Raw genomic sequence first — 17473 nt, forward strand, 5'->3', positions numbered from 1 at the left:
TATATGAAATTGAAGCTTGCATATTTTTAACAGTTAGTAATTGTATTTTACCCTTGTTTAGAGAGAAGTCTGTTGATGCACAAAATCAGTGCGGACTTTGGTACAACAGAAAGTGCTAAGTTTGTGACCTTCGCTAGATTGCTCCGGTCACTAGTATGGATAAGTATGTAAATGAATAGAGATAGGGAAGCAAACACAAGATGTGCGTGGTTTACCCAGATTGGCTACGTCCACGTAGTAGAGGAGTTTTCATTAATTGTGAAGGGTTTACACAAGTACATAGGTTCAAGCTCTCCTTTAGTGAGTACTAGTGAATGATTTAGTACAAATGACATTAGGAAATATTGTGGGAGAATGATCTCCTTTTATAGAAGAGAGTTTCTAGCTTTCTTTTGACATTGGCACGTGTCGCGCTATGATTGGCTTTTGATGTCGACACGTGTTGCGCTGTGATTGGCCTCCTGGTTGGAGGGAAACTCTTCTGGGTCCTTGACGGTATAACGTTGACCGGTGCTTAATAGTTTCGGGATTGGTCAAGTATGGTACAAACTAGGGGTGGATTTTTTTGCCAAATTGCCGTGCCAACCGAATTGCCAACCGTGCCATACCGATTTTGTGCCAAATTTTTTGTACCAATCGGTAATGGTACGGTATTGTACCGTACCGAAATTTCATGGTACAGTATTGGTAATGGATACCATTACCACAGTATTACCGTACCATACCAAAAATACAATATAATTTATAATTTATATAACACATATTTATAATATTCCAATAATTTGAAAATAAAACCCTACTTATATTAGCATTGTTGTTGGTGACTTTGATCTCTTAAAATTGTGGAAATCAAACACAAAAGAGTTCCTAATTCTTTCACAAATAGCCAAAATATCTTTGTAACCCCCACTTCTACTGTTGCTAGTGAAAATGCATTTAGTCTAGGGAGGAGGGTTGTGAACCCTTTTAGGGTATCCTACTCCTAAAATAATTGAGGCACTAGTGTGTACTAGTGGTTGGCTTAGGGCAGGTGAAGTAAACTTCTACAAGGACCAACGGAAGATATGCTTCAATTTTACAAGGAAATAGAAGAAGAGAAAACAAGAAAGATATGCTTTAATTTTTTTAGTAAATTTGTTATTAAATGGTTTTCAACTTTAATTCTTCTTGCTACTAATTAATATGTTTTCTTTGTTTGTAATGTAAGCTTGACACAAACTCAATCTTCTACAAGTTCAATGCCTCCTCCAAAAGCTTCGACATCTCAAGCTTGAATAACTGATCAATGAATTCTCCTTTTTGAAGTTTACTTCCAATTTTCATTTGGTTTGAAACTTTAATTTCTATTTGGATTGTTAACTTCTATTTGTTTTGGTTCGTAACTTTTATTTGGATTGTAAGTTTAATTTTCATGATGAATCTTAATGCTTCATTTGAATTATTATGTGTGTGAATTGTGAATGATGAATAATAGATGAATTTAATCTATAATGTATGAGATAAAGGTACAAAAAAAAAAGTTTTGCCCTTGAATTGGGTTAAAAAAACAAAAACATATTTTGTCCCAAAACAAAATGGCAATTACCATTGCCATACCATGCCAACCAAAATTTTGACAATACCGAACTTCGGTATACCGAAAGTTTGGTACGGTAATGGTAATAGATTTTACCAAACCGAAAATTTGGTACAGTTATTGGTACAAGGGTTTTGGTACGGTAACCGTACCGAACCCACCCCTAGTACAAACAATGCTCCCCTAAGTTCCCGAGTGAGGGAAGCTCCTCAGTTGGGGACTTGCAAGATCCAAGCCGCTAAGTAATCACGAAACTTCTAAGTACCGAAGTGTGGTATCATTTTCACTTGCCTTATCTGTCTCATAGGTAGATGTGGCATCTTTTCTAGAAGTACTCTTCCTCCATCCAGGGGTGGTATTTTTAAATAAAGGATGTACATGGTTCACCCAAATTGGCTACGTCCACGGAGTAGAGGAATTCTCATTAATTGTGAAGGGTTTACACAAGTACATAAGTTCAAACTCTTCTTTAGTGAGTACTAGTGAATGATTTAGTACAAATGCCATTTGGAAATATTGTGAGAGAATGATCTCTATTTATAGAAGAGAGTTTCTAGTTTCATTCTGACATTGACACGTGTCGTATTGTGATTGGCTTCTGATGTTGGCATGTGTCGTGCTATGATTGGCTTCTGATGTTGGCATGTGTCGTGCTATGATTGGCTTTTGATGGCGACACATGTCGTACTGTGATTGGCCTCCTGGTTGGAGGGAAACTCTTCTGGGTCCTTGACGGTATAACGTTGACCGGTGCTCAGTAGTTTCAGGATTGGTCAAGTATGGTACAAACAGTGCTCCCCTAAGTTCTCGAGTGAGGGAAGCTCCTCAGTTGGGGACTTGCAAGATCCAAGCCATTGAGTAATCATGAAACTTCTAAGTACCAAAGTGTGGTATCATTTTCACTTGCCTTATTTGTCTCATATGCAGATGTGGCATCTTCTTTGGAAGTACTTTTCCTCCATCCAGGGGTGGTATCTTTAACCGATGAAGATACATAAGGTAATGTATCAATTTCACTTGAAGCTTACTTGTAGTTTTGGGCTTGGTCAAGTGCGATACAAACCCTATAGTAGGAGTCCCCCAAGTCGTCGAACTAGGAGATTTGCTGAAGGAGGTAACATACAAGGTAAGCAATCAGACTTCCAAGCAAGCAACCTGGATCAGAGGTTCGACTTCGACTTCCGGTTGATTGTTCTCCTTCTCCTTGTGTTGTAAATAGCAACAAGGATAAGGACAAGCAAATGGAGAAGATATGATATGAGATACTTTTGCTTTTGAAGAAGTAACTTCCACAGGTTTATTCTTGAACTGGGCTGGAGGGTTTTCTGGTTTCCTCTAAAGTATAAGGCTGACTCAAGAATTTGAGGGTCAAACCAAGTCCATCAAATCTAGAGTACGTTAGACCCTGATGATATTTGATACTTTTGCTGTTGACAAAGTAGTGGATGTATCGGCACGTGTTCTGTTATGCTTGTCTCTCCACATGCTTCCTTGTATCCTTTTCACTTGCCCTATCTGTTCCTCAGACAAATGTGGTATCTTCTCTGGAAGCATAAGATGTTGAAGATAAGTACTTGAGAGCAATGCCAGGTAAGTAATCAGGCAAGGGGTTCTAGGTAGTCAGTTCCTGACTGGAAGCTTGATTCCAAGTGCTGATTGATTGCTCTCTTTCTCCTTGTTTTGCAGGTAAGAACAAGGCCAAAGGAAAAGACAGGGAAAAAGCATGATATGAGATACTCTTGCTTTTAACCCTGATGATATGAGATACTCTTGCTCTGATGTGGCTTGTTTATAGAGGTATTATCGGGAGGAAAAGAAGTTGAGTATTTTGAGAGACTCTGCTGAGAGTGCCCTCTCGGATGTGAAGAAAAGTTGAGCATTTTTTTTATTTGCAGGTCTACCTGGCTGTGGAGGATAGAGGTCGACATATATAGAAGTCTCCCTACCAACAAGTAGTAGTGCTATTCCTTTACCCTTCTTGGTCATAGCAATATAGTGGGAGCTGCAAGCTTCACGTGTTTTAACTTTGTTAGAGCACTTTGAAAAAGTGGTATGTGGTATATGGAAAGCCGATGTTGCGTGTGAAGATTGCAGACAAGCTTTATCCATGAAAATTTGGCTCTCGAAGTTCGGAGAGCGATGCCTCTTCGGTTTTCGAACAAGCAATCTTGTCGGGGATTTGGCTCTCGAGATTCAAAGAATGGTGCCTCTTCAATTTTTGAGAAAGCAATCTTGTTGGGAGTCTGACTCTTGAGATTCGGAGAGCAGTGTCTCTTCGATTTTTGAGAAAGTAATCCTGTTGGGAGTCTGGTTGAGAAAGTAATCTTGTTAGGAGTCTGGCTCTCTAGATTCAGAGGGCGGTGCCTCTTCTTTTTTTGAGCACGTAATCCTGTTGGGAGTCTGGCTCTCGAGATTCGGAGAACGGTGCCTCTTCGATTTTTGAGAAAACAATCCTGTTGGGAGTCTGACTCTTGAGATTCGAAGAGCAATGTCTCTTCGATTTTTGAGAAAGTAGTCCTGTTGGAAGTCTGGCTCTTGAGATTCGGAAGGCGGTGCCTCTTCAATTTTTGAGCACGTAATCCTGTTGGGAGTCTGGCTCTCGAGATTCGGAGAGCGGTGCCTTTTCGATTTTTATGTAAGCAATCTTGTTGGGAGTGTTTTCTCGAATATGAGTAAAGGTTGGGGAATTTTGCCATTCTGCCTTGCCACGGAGCACGGAGGTTGACACACATTAGGATTTTCTAGTTATCAAGCAGTGGTGTTGTTCCTTTACCCTTGTGGGTAATAGTAGGGTAGTTGGACCTTCAAAATTTATGTGTCTAAACTTATCAGAGATCTTTGGCAAAGTTATCTGTGGTACCCGAAGAGCTGATGTTGCGTGTGGAAAGTGGTGCCTCTTCGAAATCTGGAGAGTGGTGCTTCTTCGATTTTTGAACCAACGGCCCTGTTGCCATTTCTTTTATAAGGGCACCAATTGTGTGCAAGAAGTATATTCAGAGAGTTATTGCTTGTAGGAATTTTCCCCTTACTTCAGAGATTTATTGCACCTCATTTCTCCTTCATCATTTCTGAGAATATCTGGCCCATCCGACCATCGTTTTAACTTGAACGTTGGTGAAGAGGCATCCATGCCTTCTCAAGACAACATATGGCGCCCATCCTTCTTATCCCCTACTGGTCCTCTTATCGTTGGAGACTCTGTGATGAAGAATGATATGACCTCTGCGATGGTGGCCAGGAACCTTCTATCACTCCCAAAGATAACAGACTACTTTCCAAACGGTCTGACGAGTTGGCTGTTAAGGATTCTCTGGCTCTCAGTGTTCAGTGTGCAGGTTCTGTGTCTAATATGGCCTAACGCCTATTTGCTCGAACCTGCCAAGTTGAACCATTGGCGGCTGAAGTGATAAGTCTCAAACAGGAGATCAGAGGGCTCAAGCATGAGAATAAACAGTTGTATAGGCTCGCACATGACTATGTTACAAACATGAAGAGGAAGCTCGACCAACTGCAGGAATCTGATGGTCAGATTTTATTTGATCATCAGAGGTTTGTGGGTTTGTTCCAAAGGCATTTATTGCCTTCGTCTTCTGAGGCTGTACTACGTAATGAAGCTCCAAATGATCAACCTTTGATGCCTCATCCTTCTGGGGTTCTGCCTAGTACTGAGGCTCCGAATAATCACCCTCTAGTGCCTCTTTTTTCTGGAGCTCTGCCGACTGCTGAGACTTCTCCTGAGCAACCTTTGTGAAGGTTCCCTCTTGTTTGTTTATTTTGATTCATGTATATGGATATATTTGTAACTTATCGGAGATATCAATAAACAAGCTTTGCTTCATTTCAACGTATTGTGTTAAATACACCAAGGCCTTCTTCACTAAGTTCTTTGAATTTTTCCTTTTGTTGAAGCTTGTATGTTGAAGCTTTGTGAGTGAAGCATGTAGGTTGAGGCAGTGCTCCCTTAATTTCCCGAGTGAGGAAAACTTCTCGTTTGGAGACTTGAAAAATCCAAGTCACTGAGTGGTCGTGAGACTTCCGAGTATCAAGGTACAGTAGCATATGGTAGGAGTCCCCCAAGTCTCCGGTCGAGGGAGTTGACGAATGAGGCATTTCCTTTCTAAGTGGTAGCCCAAAACTCCTTCATATATATTTGTTATGAAAGTTGTTAGGCCCAAAGAAGAGGAGGCCTAGGCAATTTTTTTTTTGAATTTTTTTTTTTTGAATTTTCAAATTTTCGAAAAAACAAACATATATATATATATATATATATATATTAAAGCTTTGTAGGTGAAGCTTTGGTGTTGAAGCTTTGTAGGTGAAACTTTGAGGTTGAAGCTTTGTTGGGTACCATGAATTGATTTTGCTTCACACTATCTTGATCAAGATAGTGTGAAGCTTTTGTGTTGAAGCTTTGTAGGTGAAGCTTTTGTGGGTGAAGCTTTTGTTGGTGAAGCTTTTATGGGTGAAGCTTTTGTGGGGGAAGCTTTTGTGGTAGGGGAAGCTTTTGTGGGTGAAGCTTTTGTTGGTGAAGCTTTTATGGTGGGTGAAGCTTTTGTGTGTAAAGCTTTTGTTGATGAAGCTTTTATGTGTGAAGCTTTTGTAGGTGAAGCTATTATGGTGGGGGAAGCTTTTGTGGGTGAAGCTTTTGTTGGTGAAGCTTTTATGGGTGAAGCTTTTGTAGGTGAAGCTTTGGAGTTGAAGCTTTGTAGGTGAAGCTTTGGAGTTGAAGCTTTTGTTGGGTACCATGAATTGATTTTGCTTCACACTATCTTGATCAAGATAGTGTGAAGCTTTTGAGAATTTGTAGTTGTCCTCCATTGATGAAGCTTTTGTTGGTGAAGCTTTGGAGTTGAAATTTTTGTTGGGTACCATGAATTAATTTTGCTTAACACTATCTTGATCAAAATAGTGTGAAGCTTTTGAGAATTTGTAGTTGTCCTCCATTGATGAAGTTTTTGTTGGTGAAGCGTTTGTGTTGAAGCTTTGTTAGGTACCACGAATTGATTTTGCTTCACACTATCTTGATCAAGATAGTGTGAAGCTTTTGAGAATTTGTAGTTGTCCTCCATTGATGAAGCTTTGTTGAATTTCCCTTTTTTTTTTTTTCGAAACTAGAAATTTGAAAATGTGGGAGAGACAACATACACAAATTTTGCTTCCACACTATTGAGCAAGAGATTGTGATGCAAGCCACACCTTGTAGTAGTCGAAGGTTTGGATGAACCATATAAATTGAATTTGCTTCGAACAACTTGAATTTGCTTTGAAGGTTTGAGAATTATAGTTGCCCTCAATTGATGAAGCTTTTGTTGGCACCATAAATTGGTTTTGCTTCACATTGTCTTGATCAAGAGTGTGTGAAGCTTTTGAGAATTGTGGTTGAACTCCTTTGATGAAGCTTTTATTGGCACCATAAACTGGTTTTACTTCACACTGTCTTGATCAAGAGTGTGTGAAACTTTTGAGAATTGTGGTTGCCCTCCATTGATGAAGCTCTTGTTAGCACCATAAATTGGTTTTGCTTCACACTGTCTAGATCAAGAGTGTGTGAAGCTTTTGAGAATTGTGGTTGCCCTCCATTGATGAAACTCTTATTGGCACCATAAATTGGTTTTGCTTCACACTGTCTTGATCAAGAGTGTGTGAAACTTTTGAGAATTGTGGTTGAACTCCTTTGATGAAGCTCTTGTTGGCACCATAAATTGGTTTTGCTTCACACTGTCTTGATCAAGAGTGTGTGAAGCTTTTGAGAATTGTGGTTGAACTCCATTGATGAAGGTCTTGTTGGCACCATAAATTGGTTTTGCTTCACACTGTCTTGATCAAGAGTTTGTGAAGGTTTCTACGAGTTGTAGTCTTTGTATTGTTACAAAGGAGAAATGTCTGAAATAGATGCAAGAAGGCTGAATAGCTTGATCTTCGTATGCCATGCACTGAAGTTGTTGTTGGCTTGCAATAAGACTTTGTTGGTGACTATAACTCTTATTGGGCATAAGTGCTCCCTTAGTTGAGTTGTCAAGCTAGAGGGTTTTTGATTATTTGTGAATGCTAGGAGTTCACATGTACAAGTTGTACCACTCGTCTTTTGGTAAGTGGAATGAATGGTGAGTTGCTTTCATCACTTGGTTGGTGGTACAAAGATGAGTTCCTTCTGCGGCATGAGCGGCAAGTTGCCAAATGATATTAGAGTACGGGTTGTACATTTCATCATCTGGTTGGTAGCATGAAGGAGAGTACGGGTTGTACATTTTATCACCTGGTTGGTGGCACGTGAAGGATGATTTTGTGAAAACTTGTTCATTTGAATAACATCTATAGCATGCATTTAACAATTAAAAGGTGGAATCATGCTTGCATGCATTCAAAAACAAAACATTACCCATGAAATTCAAAGCCTAGTAGATTGGTGAACCAAGACTCAACTCAAATCAAAGTGAGTTGAGAAATTTATACCTTTGTAGATTCCTCTTTACATAAGCAAAGGCTAATCACCCAAGGAGAGGGCCTTCATTCCTTGCTTCTTAGATCCATAGATTTGGATGGAAGAATATGGTTCTCCAAGTTCCCAAAATTGAGAACCTCTAAGTGTCTACACCAAGGTTAGATTGGAGAAGAAATGAGTGACCTTGGAGGAGTGGGATTGCTAGCTAATCCCTCCAAGGGGGCTGGCCTCCTAGAGAGAAAAGGAGAGACATGTTCTCTCCAATTTTCTCCAAAAGAACCCTTAATGAATTTTAGGCTATAAAGTTCTTTATATAGTCACTTCTTTAAATGACCTAAAGAACCAAAAACCCTAATTCAACACACATGGCCGGCCACATAAGGGATTTGGGCTTTTGGGCCTTTGTGAATCTTTATTCATTAAATTGTCATACAACTTAAGTCAATGGGCTTGACGTTCGAAGCCCATTGGGCCTTAAGGTCCAAAACTATCCCGAGGTCTTTAACGAACTTATTCGTTTGATTAATTAACATATCAATTAATCCTTGCCATAAATAATTAAACCATTTAATTATTCTTACTCATCTCCATTGTTTCTTCAATCTCCACCTTACACGGTGTACGATCCATTAGGTTCCTTTTAGCGAGGCAGTGGGCGATTAAAACTCTTTCAAATCGATTGTGAATTGAAACTTACTTTCAATTCTCCCTTTAGAGTTTATACACGTTTAGGGCTTCCACAAATCAAGAGTGACACCTAGCAGCATATCATGGTTACCCAAGCTAATCATAAGAGGTAGAGAACCTATTCAGTTTAGGATTACAAATGCAATACGGTCTTTCTCTAATACAATACTCTTGACCACATTGTTTGGTTTGATAGTTTATTCATGTCTACTATCCAATGTGATTTGTGTGCTTATATGATTACCTTGAATGTGATTTGGAACGACTTTCCTAAATCTCATTCATACTCTGGCCAGAGATTCTAAATCATATCATAGAGTATTCTCCCCCAAACGGTTTGAAGGTTAGAGATCCCTTGTTGCGCATTCACTTGCCTCCATAGCTAAGTGGCTTAACCCCAACTATGTCGTGGACACCCTCCTGATGGAGTGACTTTGACATAATCAAAGATCAAGGACTTAACCACAAGACAACTATGACTCCATAGCTTGCTCCTCATCAGGGATACCCATGTCAAAGGGAGGTGACCCTCTGTGTTGGGGGGTACCCAGATAATGGTTGATGTTCACAGAGGCAACGAGCTCGCATGTTTGAGTACACCTAATTTCGTGGAGCGTCTCAAAGAGCTTCCCATACTGCTCCTGGAGGACCTCGTTCTTCATTGCTATCTTGTTGTTCTGAGCTTCTAGCTCATCGACTTTAGCTTGAAGAGCAACCCTTTTTCCTTCCTTCTTTCGTTGCTTCGCATTAGGTGCAATAGGGGTGTCATTCTGTGTGCTGTGGCTTCCTTCGCTCCCCATGTTGGAGAGGGATACCTGGTTAAAAGAGAGTGTACGAATGGTGGAAACCAGCTTGGCAAAGCTGAAGAGAGTGGGAATAAGTGTTGTTCCCACAGACGGCGCCAAATGTTGATGCACAAAATCAGTGAGGACTTTGGTACAATAGAAAGTGTTAAGTCTGTGACCTTCGCTAGATTGCTCTGGTCACTAGTGTGGATAAGTATGTAAATGATAGAGACAGGGAAGCAAATACAAGATGTACGTGATTCACCGAGATTGGCTACGTCCACGGAGTAGAGAAGTTCTCATTAATTGTGAAGGGTTTACACAAGTACATAGGTTCAAGCTCTCCTTTAGTGAGTACTAGTGAAGGGTTTACACAAATTGACACGTTTCGTGTTGTGTTTGGCTTCTGATGTTGACACGTGTCGCGCTATGATTGGCTTCTGGTGTCGACACGTGTCACACTGTGATTGGCCTCTTGGTTAAAGGGAAACTCTTCTGGGTCCTTGACAATATAACGTTGACCGGTGCTCAGTAGTTTCGGGATTGGTCAAGTATGGTACAAACAAAGTCTATGAAAGATATACATACTCTGTGGATCTGATATATTCCAAAACCTTTTGTCCATCCTCTATAGTTAGTTATGTTACAGGTGACGAGAAACTGTTGGCAGTATCAGTGTCCAAATCGATCATAATTGTTCCCACACCACCAACTATTCGAATGGCAGAACCATCCATGGGAGAATCACAGTAAACAATCTTCCCCTTAATCTTGTTTGCATTCAAGCTCCCGGGAAGACAATAGCCTGCAAGCTCTGAGTTTGCACCACTGGAGAAGTTTACAGCATCTCGTCCGAAAATTAAGGGATATGACTTCCCATTAAGGTTGAAATTGTTAATAAAAAATCCCTTACATTCAGTTTGGGCCCAAAATATTAGTTTGGGCCAAGTATAGAATTATTCTCAGCCCAGAAGGCCTTACGACTGGGTTATCAGGGATCATTTAGTTTTGGATCAGTTAGGTCGTGGGCTTCCAAACCGGGGTCGGTTAAGTCATGATGCAAGACAAGTCGAATCCTGGTCAATAAGGAGTCTCGGCAAGATTAATAACCCGGAAGTGAATCCAGCTCAATAAATGACTAGGTTCACAATTATAGTGAAAGTATGACTGGTCGAGTTAGTGTTTGATCAGGAGAAGAAGTCCTATTCCGGGTAGGTTTTTAACTCGACCTTGAAGGTATCAGGTGCTATAAATAGAGGAGGCTGTACATCGTTAGAACCCCTTCCAATTCAACACACAATTGCCCTGCGCAAACTCTCTCAACAACTTGAGATTTTTATTTTCTCTTTTCGCTGACACATCTTCCGTTGGCATCAACAACACTGTGAAAGCAACCAGTGATATCTTCAGTCAGCATAGATAGCTTTGTCACCGTAGAATCAGTCGATCTCACAGTATCTTCCGTTGGCATCAATAACACTGCGGCGAGGACGGTTGGTTACCTATCCAAGTCTCGATCGAGAAGGATTTCCGGATCCTTATTGATTGAGGTCATCTTGTTAGCCTTCTCGGCGAAGCAAGGTGTTACAGCCTATTGAGATCGGCGCATTGCACGCCGAGTTATTTTATGATTGGATACTCGCAAGTAGGATTCAGAGTTAGGCATTCAGATGGCTGAACCACGTTTATTATTAAGACTCATATCTGCTTTGAATATTTGTGCCCTTACACCTTGGTGTCGATTCGGCGTAAGTTTACTCTGACGAATACCATCACTGTGATCGAATCCAACGACGACGATTCGTGAACTTCGTAAGAATAGTAGCCTTGTCTTCAGGTTCGAGAACCCAAGAGGCCGAGACGTGTTCCTTCCTCGGTCGCAATCGCAAGATGCAGAAGTCAGCCGCGCACCCAACATAACATCAACAAATTTACTCCTCGGCCGACGAGTTGGCACGCCCCGCATTCACCGAATGACGTAGTTAGCTTATAGATTACTCGGCCTGTGCGCCACGTAGGCTTGGTAGTTTTTAGGGTCAATATTTTGGCACGCCTAGTGGGACCCAGTGCTAAACTACGAAGTTCATGCCAATTGAAACGCGATTGGTAAAAAAGAAAACAGCTATGGGAAAATCAACAGCCTATTTGCCAATTCAGAACATAGGACAAAGTGTGCCGCAGGCGCAGAATCCCATTAACGCCGTGACACCTGAGTCCACGAGTGCGACTAGTCGAGAAAGGGAAGTTAATCTCGGCGGTCAGTTTCACAGTCTTGAAATCCCTAACAGGAACACCTGCATTCTCAATAAAGGGATAGTGGAGGATTGTGACGAGGATGGTGGCGAATGATCTGATCCACCAACAAGATCGTTTCTTCGAAAACGACTTGACGAGCAATCTCGGACGGTTGAACAGACGTTTAGTCGAAGAATCGATAAACTTCATGACGTGATACGCAATACCAGTAAGGCACAAACCAGATTACTCAAAATACTGGTTAGTAAGGTCAGCGACGGTAGGTCTTTCGATCTTGCCCAGCATTTGCCACCAAAAAATAATCTGTTACCAATTGCACCGGCCGAGTCAACCCCTGCTCGGCTCAAACTAATTAACTTGGAAAAAGGAGGAGGATCAAATAGTAGGTCAGACGAATCTGACCAGAGAGTGGAAGCAACACCCGTCGATATGACCGAGGTCCAACGGATGATCGATTCAGCCATGAAGAAAGGGCCGAAGTTCCCTAAATTTATACATCCATATCCAGCTTATGTGGAACAGTTCGAATACCCTAAAGGTTTCAAAATCCCAGATTTTAGCCTTTTCGCCAGAGAATCATCCTTATCCTCGTTGGAACATGTGGCTCGTTTCACCGCGCAATGCGGAGATGTCAATAGCGACTTTCACAAGCTGCGACTATTTAACTTTTCGCTGACCGGTTCAGTATTTGCTTGGTATATCAACCTTCCACCGAATTCTGTCCAGAGCTGGGAGGAGTTGGTTGAGAAATTTCATGAGCAGTTTTATCGGCCAGGGATGGAAGTGTCAATATCCTCGTTAGCAAGGATGGCTCAAGCATCCGACGAGTCACCAATGGATTATCTTACCAGATTTAAATTAGCCAGGAATTGGTGTTGAGTACCTCTCCCCGTAGTCGAATTCATCAGACTTGCTCTGAATGGTCTTGACGTAGAATACAAAAAGAAATTCTTGGGGGCAAATTTTTGGGATATGTATGAACTAGCCCAGCATGTCGAGCAATATGATTATTTTCTCCGTGAAGAAAAGATCTCGAAAGCTCCGTCCAGAGGGATGATCTACAAAAATCCCACTGTCAGTTATGCATCGAGCGAAGGTGAATGTGTTAGCGTGGACGCAGCTGAGATAGTCATAGATAAGCCATACGTTTGCAAGGCACTGACTCAAATTGACTCTAGGGAAGTCAAAACCCGCTCGGCCCCTGAAGAAACAATGAAAGCGTCAAAAGTCTATACTTTTGATATTATGAAGGACGATGCAATTTTTTATCAATTGCTATCAGCGAAGATCATCAAACTTCGGCATGGGCATACCACTCCCAAGGCCGACGAGCTTAAAGGAAAGATATATTGCAAATACCATAATTGAAGCAAACATACGACAAATAATTGCGTCGTGTTTCGAGACAACATCCAAAGTTGGATTGATAACGGCAAACTCAAATTTCCGGAGAAGAAGATGAGTGTTGATACCGACCCATTCCCCACGGCAATAGTAAATATGGTAGATGCTCGCCTACCTAGGGACAAAGGAAAAGGGAAAGCAGAGGTCGCTACACTGCAACGTTTTCTGAATCAAAATTCTCGATCACGTTTCAATGCTGATTTTCTTTCAAACAAACCATCTACAGCTCTAACGGGACCCACTATTGTCAAGCCCATGATAGATTACAGCACTGATGAAGACAGTGGGTCGGCAGTTTTATGCAGCAAATGTAAAGGAAATGTCAACACCGAGCCAAAGGAAAAGTCCTATCAGCCTATAATGGAACAACCTACAGCCGCAACACAGCAAAAGGTGCTCAACGCAGGCCAACATCAAGGGGTTTTTGATAGGCTCGGTCCTAAAGTACGGGTGGAAGAGACACCTTCAGTCAGACGGTGCCTCGATTTTGATGCTCAATTTTATGACGAAGATTATTACATACGTAATTCTAGCAGCTCGGAATCATCGCAGAGCCAAAAAAATTTCAAACCTCTCGAACCTCGAGACCAGCGTTAGTATACATATCACTATTCGAAAGGTGTCTACATTGCACTGTCCAAATCCCAGAAATGTCAGCACCAAAGAATAGATTGCATGGCCCGCCGACGGGCAGCCTAAGAAACTTCGGTCCCTAAATGGCGGCCGAAGGAAACAGTTGCCAATAACGATGAACGACCATCTCCAACGATTATGACAAAGCTGGTTCAAGGGAAACGGCTGGTCAATCGAGATGTCGAAACCACGTTTGAAGAGGCTGATAAACGGATCAAACTTCTTCTTCGGCCCGGGGAGATGAAGGCACGCTTCGAGCATTTCAGGCAAGAAGCTAAAAGCAAACTGCCCCCGCCAACCACACAAGCACCTTTGATCAAAATTCGACGGAATTTACATCCACCATTCCTCGGGGAGGCCTTGGAATATATGCGAGAGTTTCACAAAAAACATTCGGTTAACGATTTATATGGTTTGCCGAAAGCATATCAAGATACAATCAATCTCGTCCTAACTTGCCCGGATGCCGAACGAATTATTCAGAAGACCTCAGATCCAGGATTGAAAGCTAGGTTCCAGCATATATGAGAAGCTCGAGTCCTTGGTTTTGAAGTCGACCCATACACTGATATCGATGCAGCCGACTTTCCTTTCTCAATGGAAGACCTTCAGTATTTACGATACCATTTCGAAGTCTTTTCGGCTGTTCCTCTTTTCGGCCTTACGACTGATGAAATAACACGAGTCATACAGTTGGATGCCTATCTCGACACCAGGGATGCCCGTATAATGTACCAAAAGCAAGCTCGTATCATGGCACCAATCCCAGGCACACTTCTGTGTTGGAAATGTGCCCTAAAACCAATCATATGATGATACTTTACGGACATTTCACAAGTTAAACTAATCTAGTTTAATATCAAGGGCAAACATTATTGTTTGAGCCGTCTCATATAAATGTTATATGCTTAAACGATAAGTCCAAGGAATATGTGATTGGGAGAATGCAATCTAAAGAAGTTAGATTCATGAGACCATTCTTTCGTAGACACATCCCAAACGTTCCTGATCATAGGATTGCCAATTGGGCATTGACAGTCCGTTAAGATCAGTACGTGCTGTGTCTTCTCTCAGGGAGAGTGACTAGTCTCAAGTCATTGGTGTGTGTGACATCAAGACAAGTACGTAGGTGCTTAATAGAGAATGAGTTCACTGAACACGATCAACGAAGAGTTCTCATATTCATGTCACATGAGAACTCATGGTTGGGATAATGCAAAGTAGTCCTTTGACCTGAGGCATCACGTTTGTCTTGTGGTTAAGTCCTTGATCTTTGATTATGTCAAAGTCACCCCATCCGCGGGTGTCCACGACATCGTTAGGGTTAAGCCACTTAGCTATGGAGGCAAGTGAATGCGCAACAAGGGATCTCTAACCTTCAAACCGTTTGGGGGAGAATACTCTATGATATGATTTAGAATCTCTGGCCAGAGTATGAATGAGATTTAGGAAAGTTGTTCCAAATCACATTCAAGGTAATCATATAAGTGCACGAATCACATTGGATAGTAGACATGAATAAACTATCAAACCAAACAATGTGGTTAAGAGTATTGTATTAGAGAAAGACCGTATTACATTTGTAATCCTAAACTGAATAGGTTCTCTACCTCTTCTGATTAGCTTGGGTAACCATGATATGCTGCTAGGTGTCACTCATGGTTTGTGGAAGCCCTAAACGTGTATAATCACTAAAGGGAGAATTGAAAGTAAGTTTCAATTCACAATCGATTTAAAAGAGTTCTAATCGCCCACTGCCTCGCTAAAAGGAACCTAATGGATCGTACACCGTGTAAGGTGGAGATTGAAGAAACAATGGAGATGAGTAAGAATAATTAAATTGTTTAATTAGTTATGGCAAGGATTAATTAATATGTTAATTAATCAAACGAATAAGTTCGTTAAAGACCTCGGGATAGTTTTGGACCTTAAGGCCCAATGGGCTTCGAACGTCAAGCCCATTAACTTAAGTTGTATGACAATTTAATGAATAAAGATTCACAAATGCCCAAAAGCCCAAATCCCTTATATGGCCGGCCATGTGTGTTGAATTAGGGTTTTTGGTTCTTTAGGTCATTTAAAGAAGTGACTATATAAAAAACTTTATAGCCTAAAATTCATTATGGGTTTCTTTTAGAGAAAATTGGTGAGAACTTGTCTCTCCTTTTCTCTCTAGGAGGCTGGCCCCCTTGAAGGGTGTATCTAGCAATCCCACTCCTCCAAGGTCACTCATTTCTACTTAAATCTAACCTTGGTGTGGAGACTTAGAGGTTCTCTATTTTGAGAACTTGGAGAACCATATTCTTCCATCCAAATCCATGGATCTAAGAAGCAAGGAATGAAGGCCCTCTCTTTGGGTGATTAGCCTTTGCTTATGCAAAGAGGAATCTACAAAGGTATAATTTCTCAACTCACTTTGATTTGAGTTGAGTCTTGGTTCACCAATCTACTAGGCTTTGAATTTCATGGGTAATGTTTTGTTTTTGAATGCATGCAAGCATGATTCCGCCTTTTAATTGTTAAATGCATGCTATAGATGTTATTCAAATGAACATGTTTTCACAAAATCATCCTTCATTCTGATCTCAGACCCACCTGAGGCACCTACGCAAAACCAATAGGCTACCGAAGAGACACCATGGGAACAAACTATTGAAGAATGAGCAGATAAGTTTCTTGGTACAACTCTGACGGAAGTGGATGCCGCAGTCAGTGACCATGAAAGAGAAGAGGCTGATGAAGATGATCATAACCCGATGGGCCCGTCAGTCCTGGATAACATGGAAATCAGTATGGTCCATGTTTTGATTTTGTAACCATTGCGACGTAGTTGCCGAGGAAGCCGGTCATATTGATTTTGTAACCATTGCTGAAGTCGAGTGGACAACAAAAGATGACAATCTCAAGGCAGCTTTGGCCGAATTGTTTCCTCGCTCCTTATCGGCCAAACTTCATCATTTGAAGCCATTGTATGTAACAGCCCATATCGAAGGGTATCCAGTCTCTAAAGTTTTTGTCAACTGCGAAGCCACTGTCAATATCATGCCTGTAAATGTCATGAAGAACTTATTCCTTCTAGGATCACAATGAGCAGTTTCGTCGGAGACAAATCCCAAACCAAATGAGTGCTTCATTTAACGGTAAACATTGCCAGCCGTAATCATATGACCGTATTTTTCATCGTCAACTCCAAGACCGAGTATAATATACTGCTCGGTCGAGACTGGATTCATCAAACCAGTTGTATTCCTTCATCATTATATCAAGTGCTCGTCTTTCGGGACGGTAAATCGATCATTGTTCACCCGGCCGATAGCCAACCCTTCGAAGCCAACATGATCCAAGCACGGTATTATGATGACCACGTCAGCTATATCACCCTACAAGGATTCAATGATGAAGGACGGCTGACTCAGATTTCTGTTCAGAAAGCTATCGAGGTTGGCGCCGAGACTGTCCACCAGGATTCGGCGAGACTCGGGTTAGCTAACTTCATCCCCGACCCCGATGTTTGACACCGATTTGGAAAAATGTCGGGCCGCGGTTTCATCTACTATAGAACGGCTACTGGCGCATTGGAATACTATATCGAAGCAATCAAATTCAGACGTCAACCTCGTAGAGTTCCTCGCCGAATGAGATAATGGTCCTGTCTTGTCTCTTGACAAAGTTCAAGCTGCCCCGGCCGAG

The 17473-nt window shown here is 41.5% G+C and overlaps 1 pseudogene; it reads right to left on the minus strand.

Moving 5' to 3' along the window:
• LOC103437078 (subtilisin-like protease SBT4.3) overlaps positions 1–17473 on the minus strand; it is a 32567-nt pseudogene that overhangs the window by 1285 nt on the left and 13809 nt on the right.

Source organism: Malus domestica, chromosome 06 (genome assembly GCF_042453785.1).
Source record: "Malus domestica chromosome 06, GDT2T_hap1".
Taxonomy (NCBI): domain Eukaryota; kingdom Viridiplantae; phylum Streptophyta; class Magnoliopsida; order Rosales; family Rosaceae; genus Malus; species Malus domestica.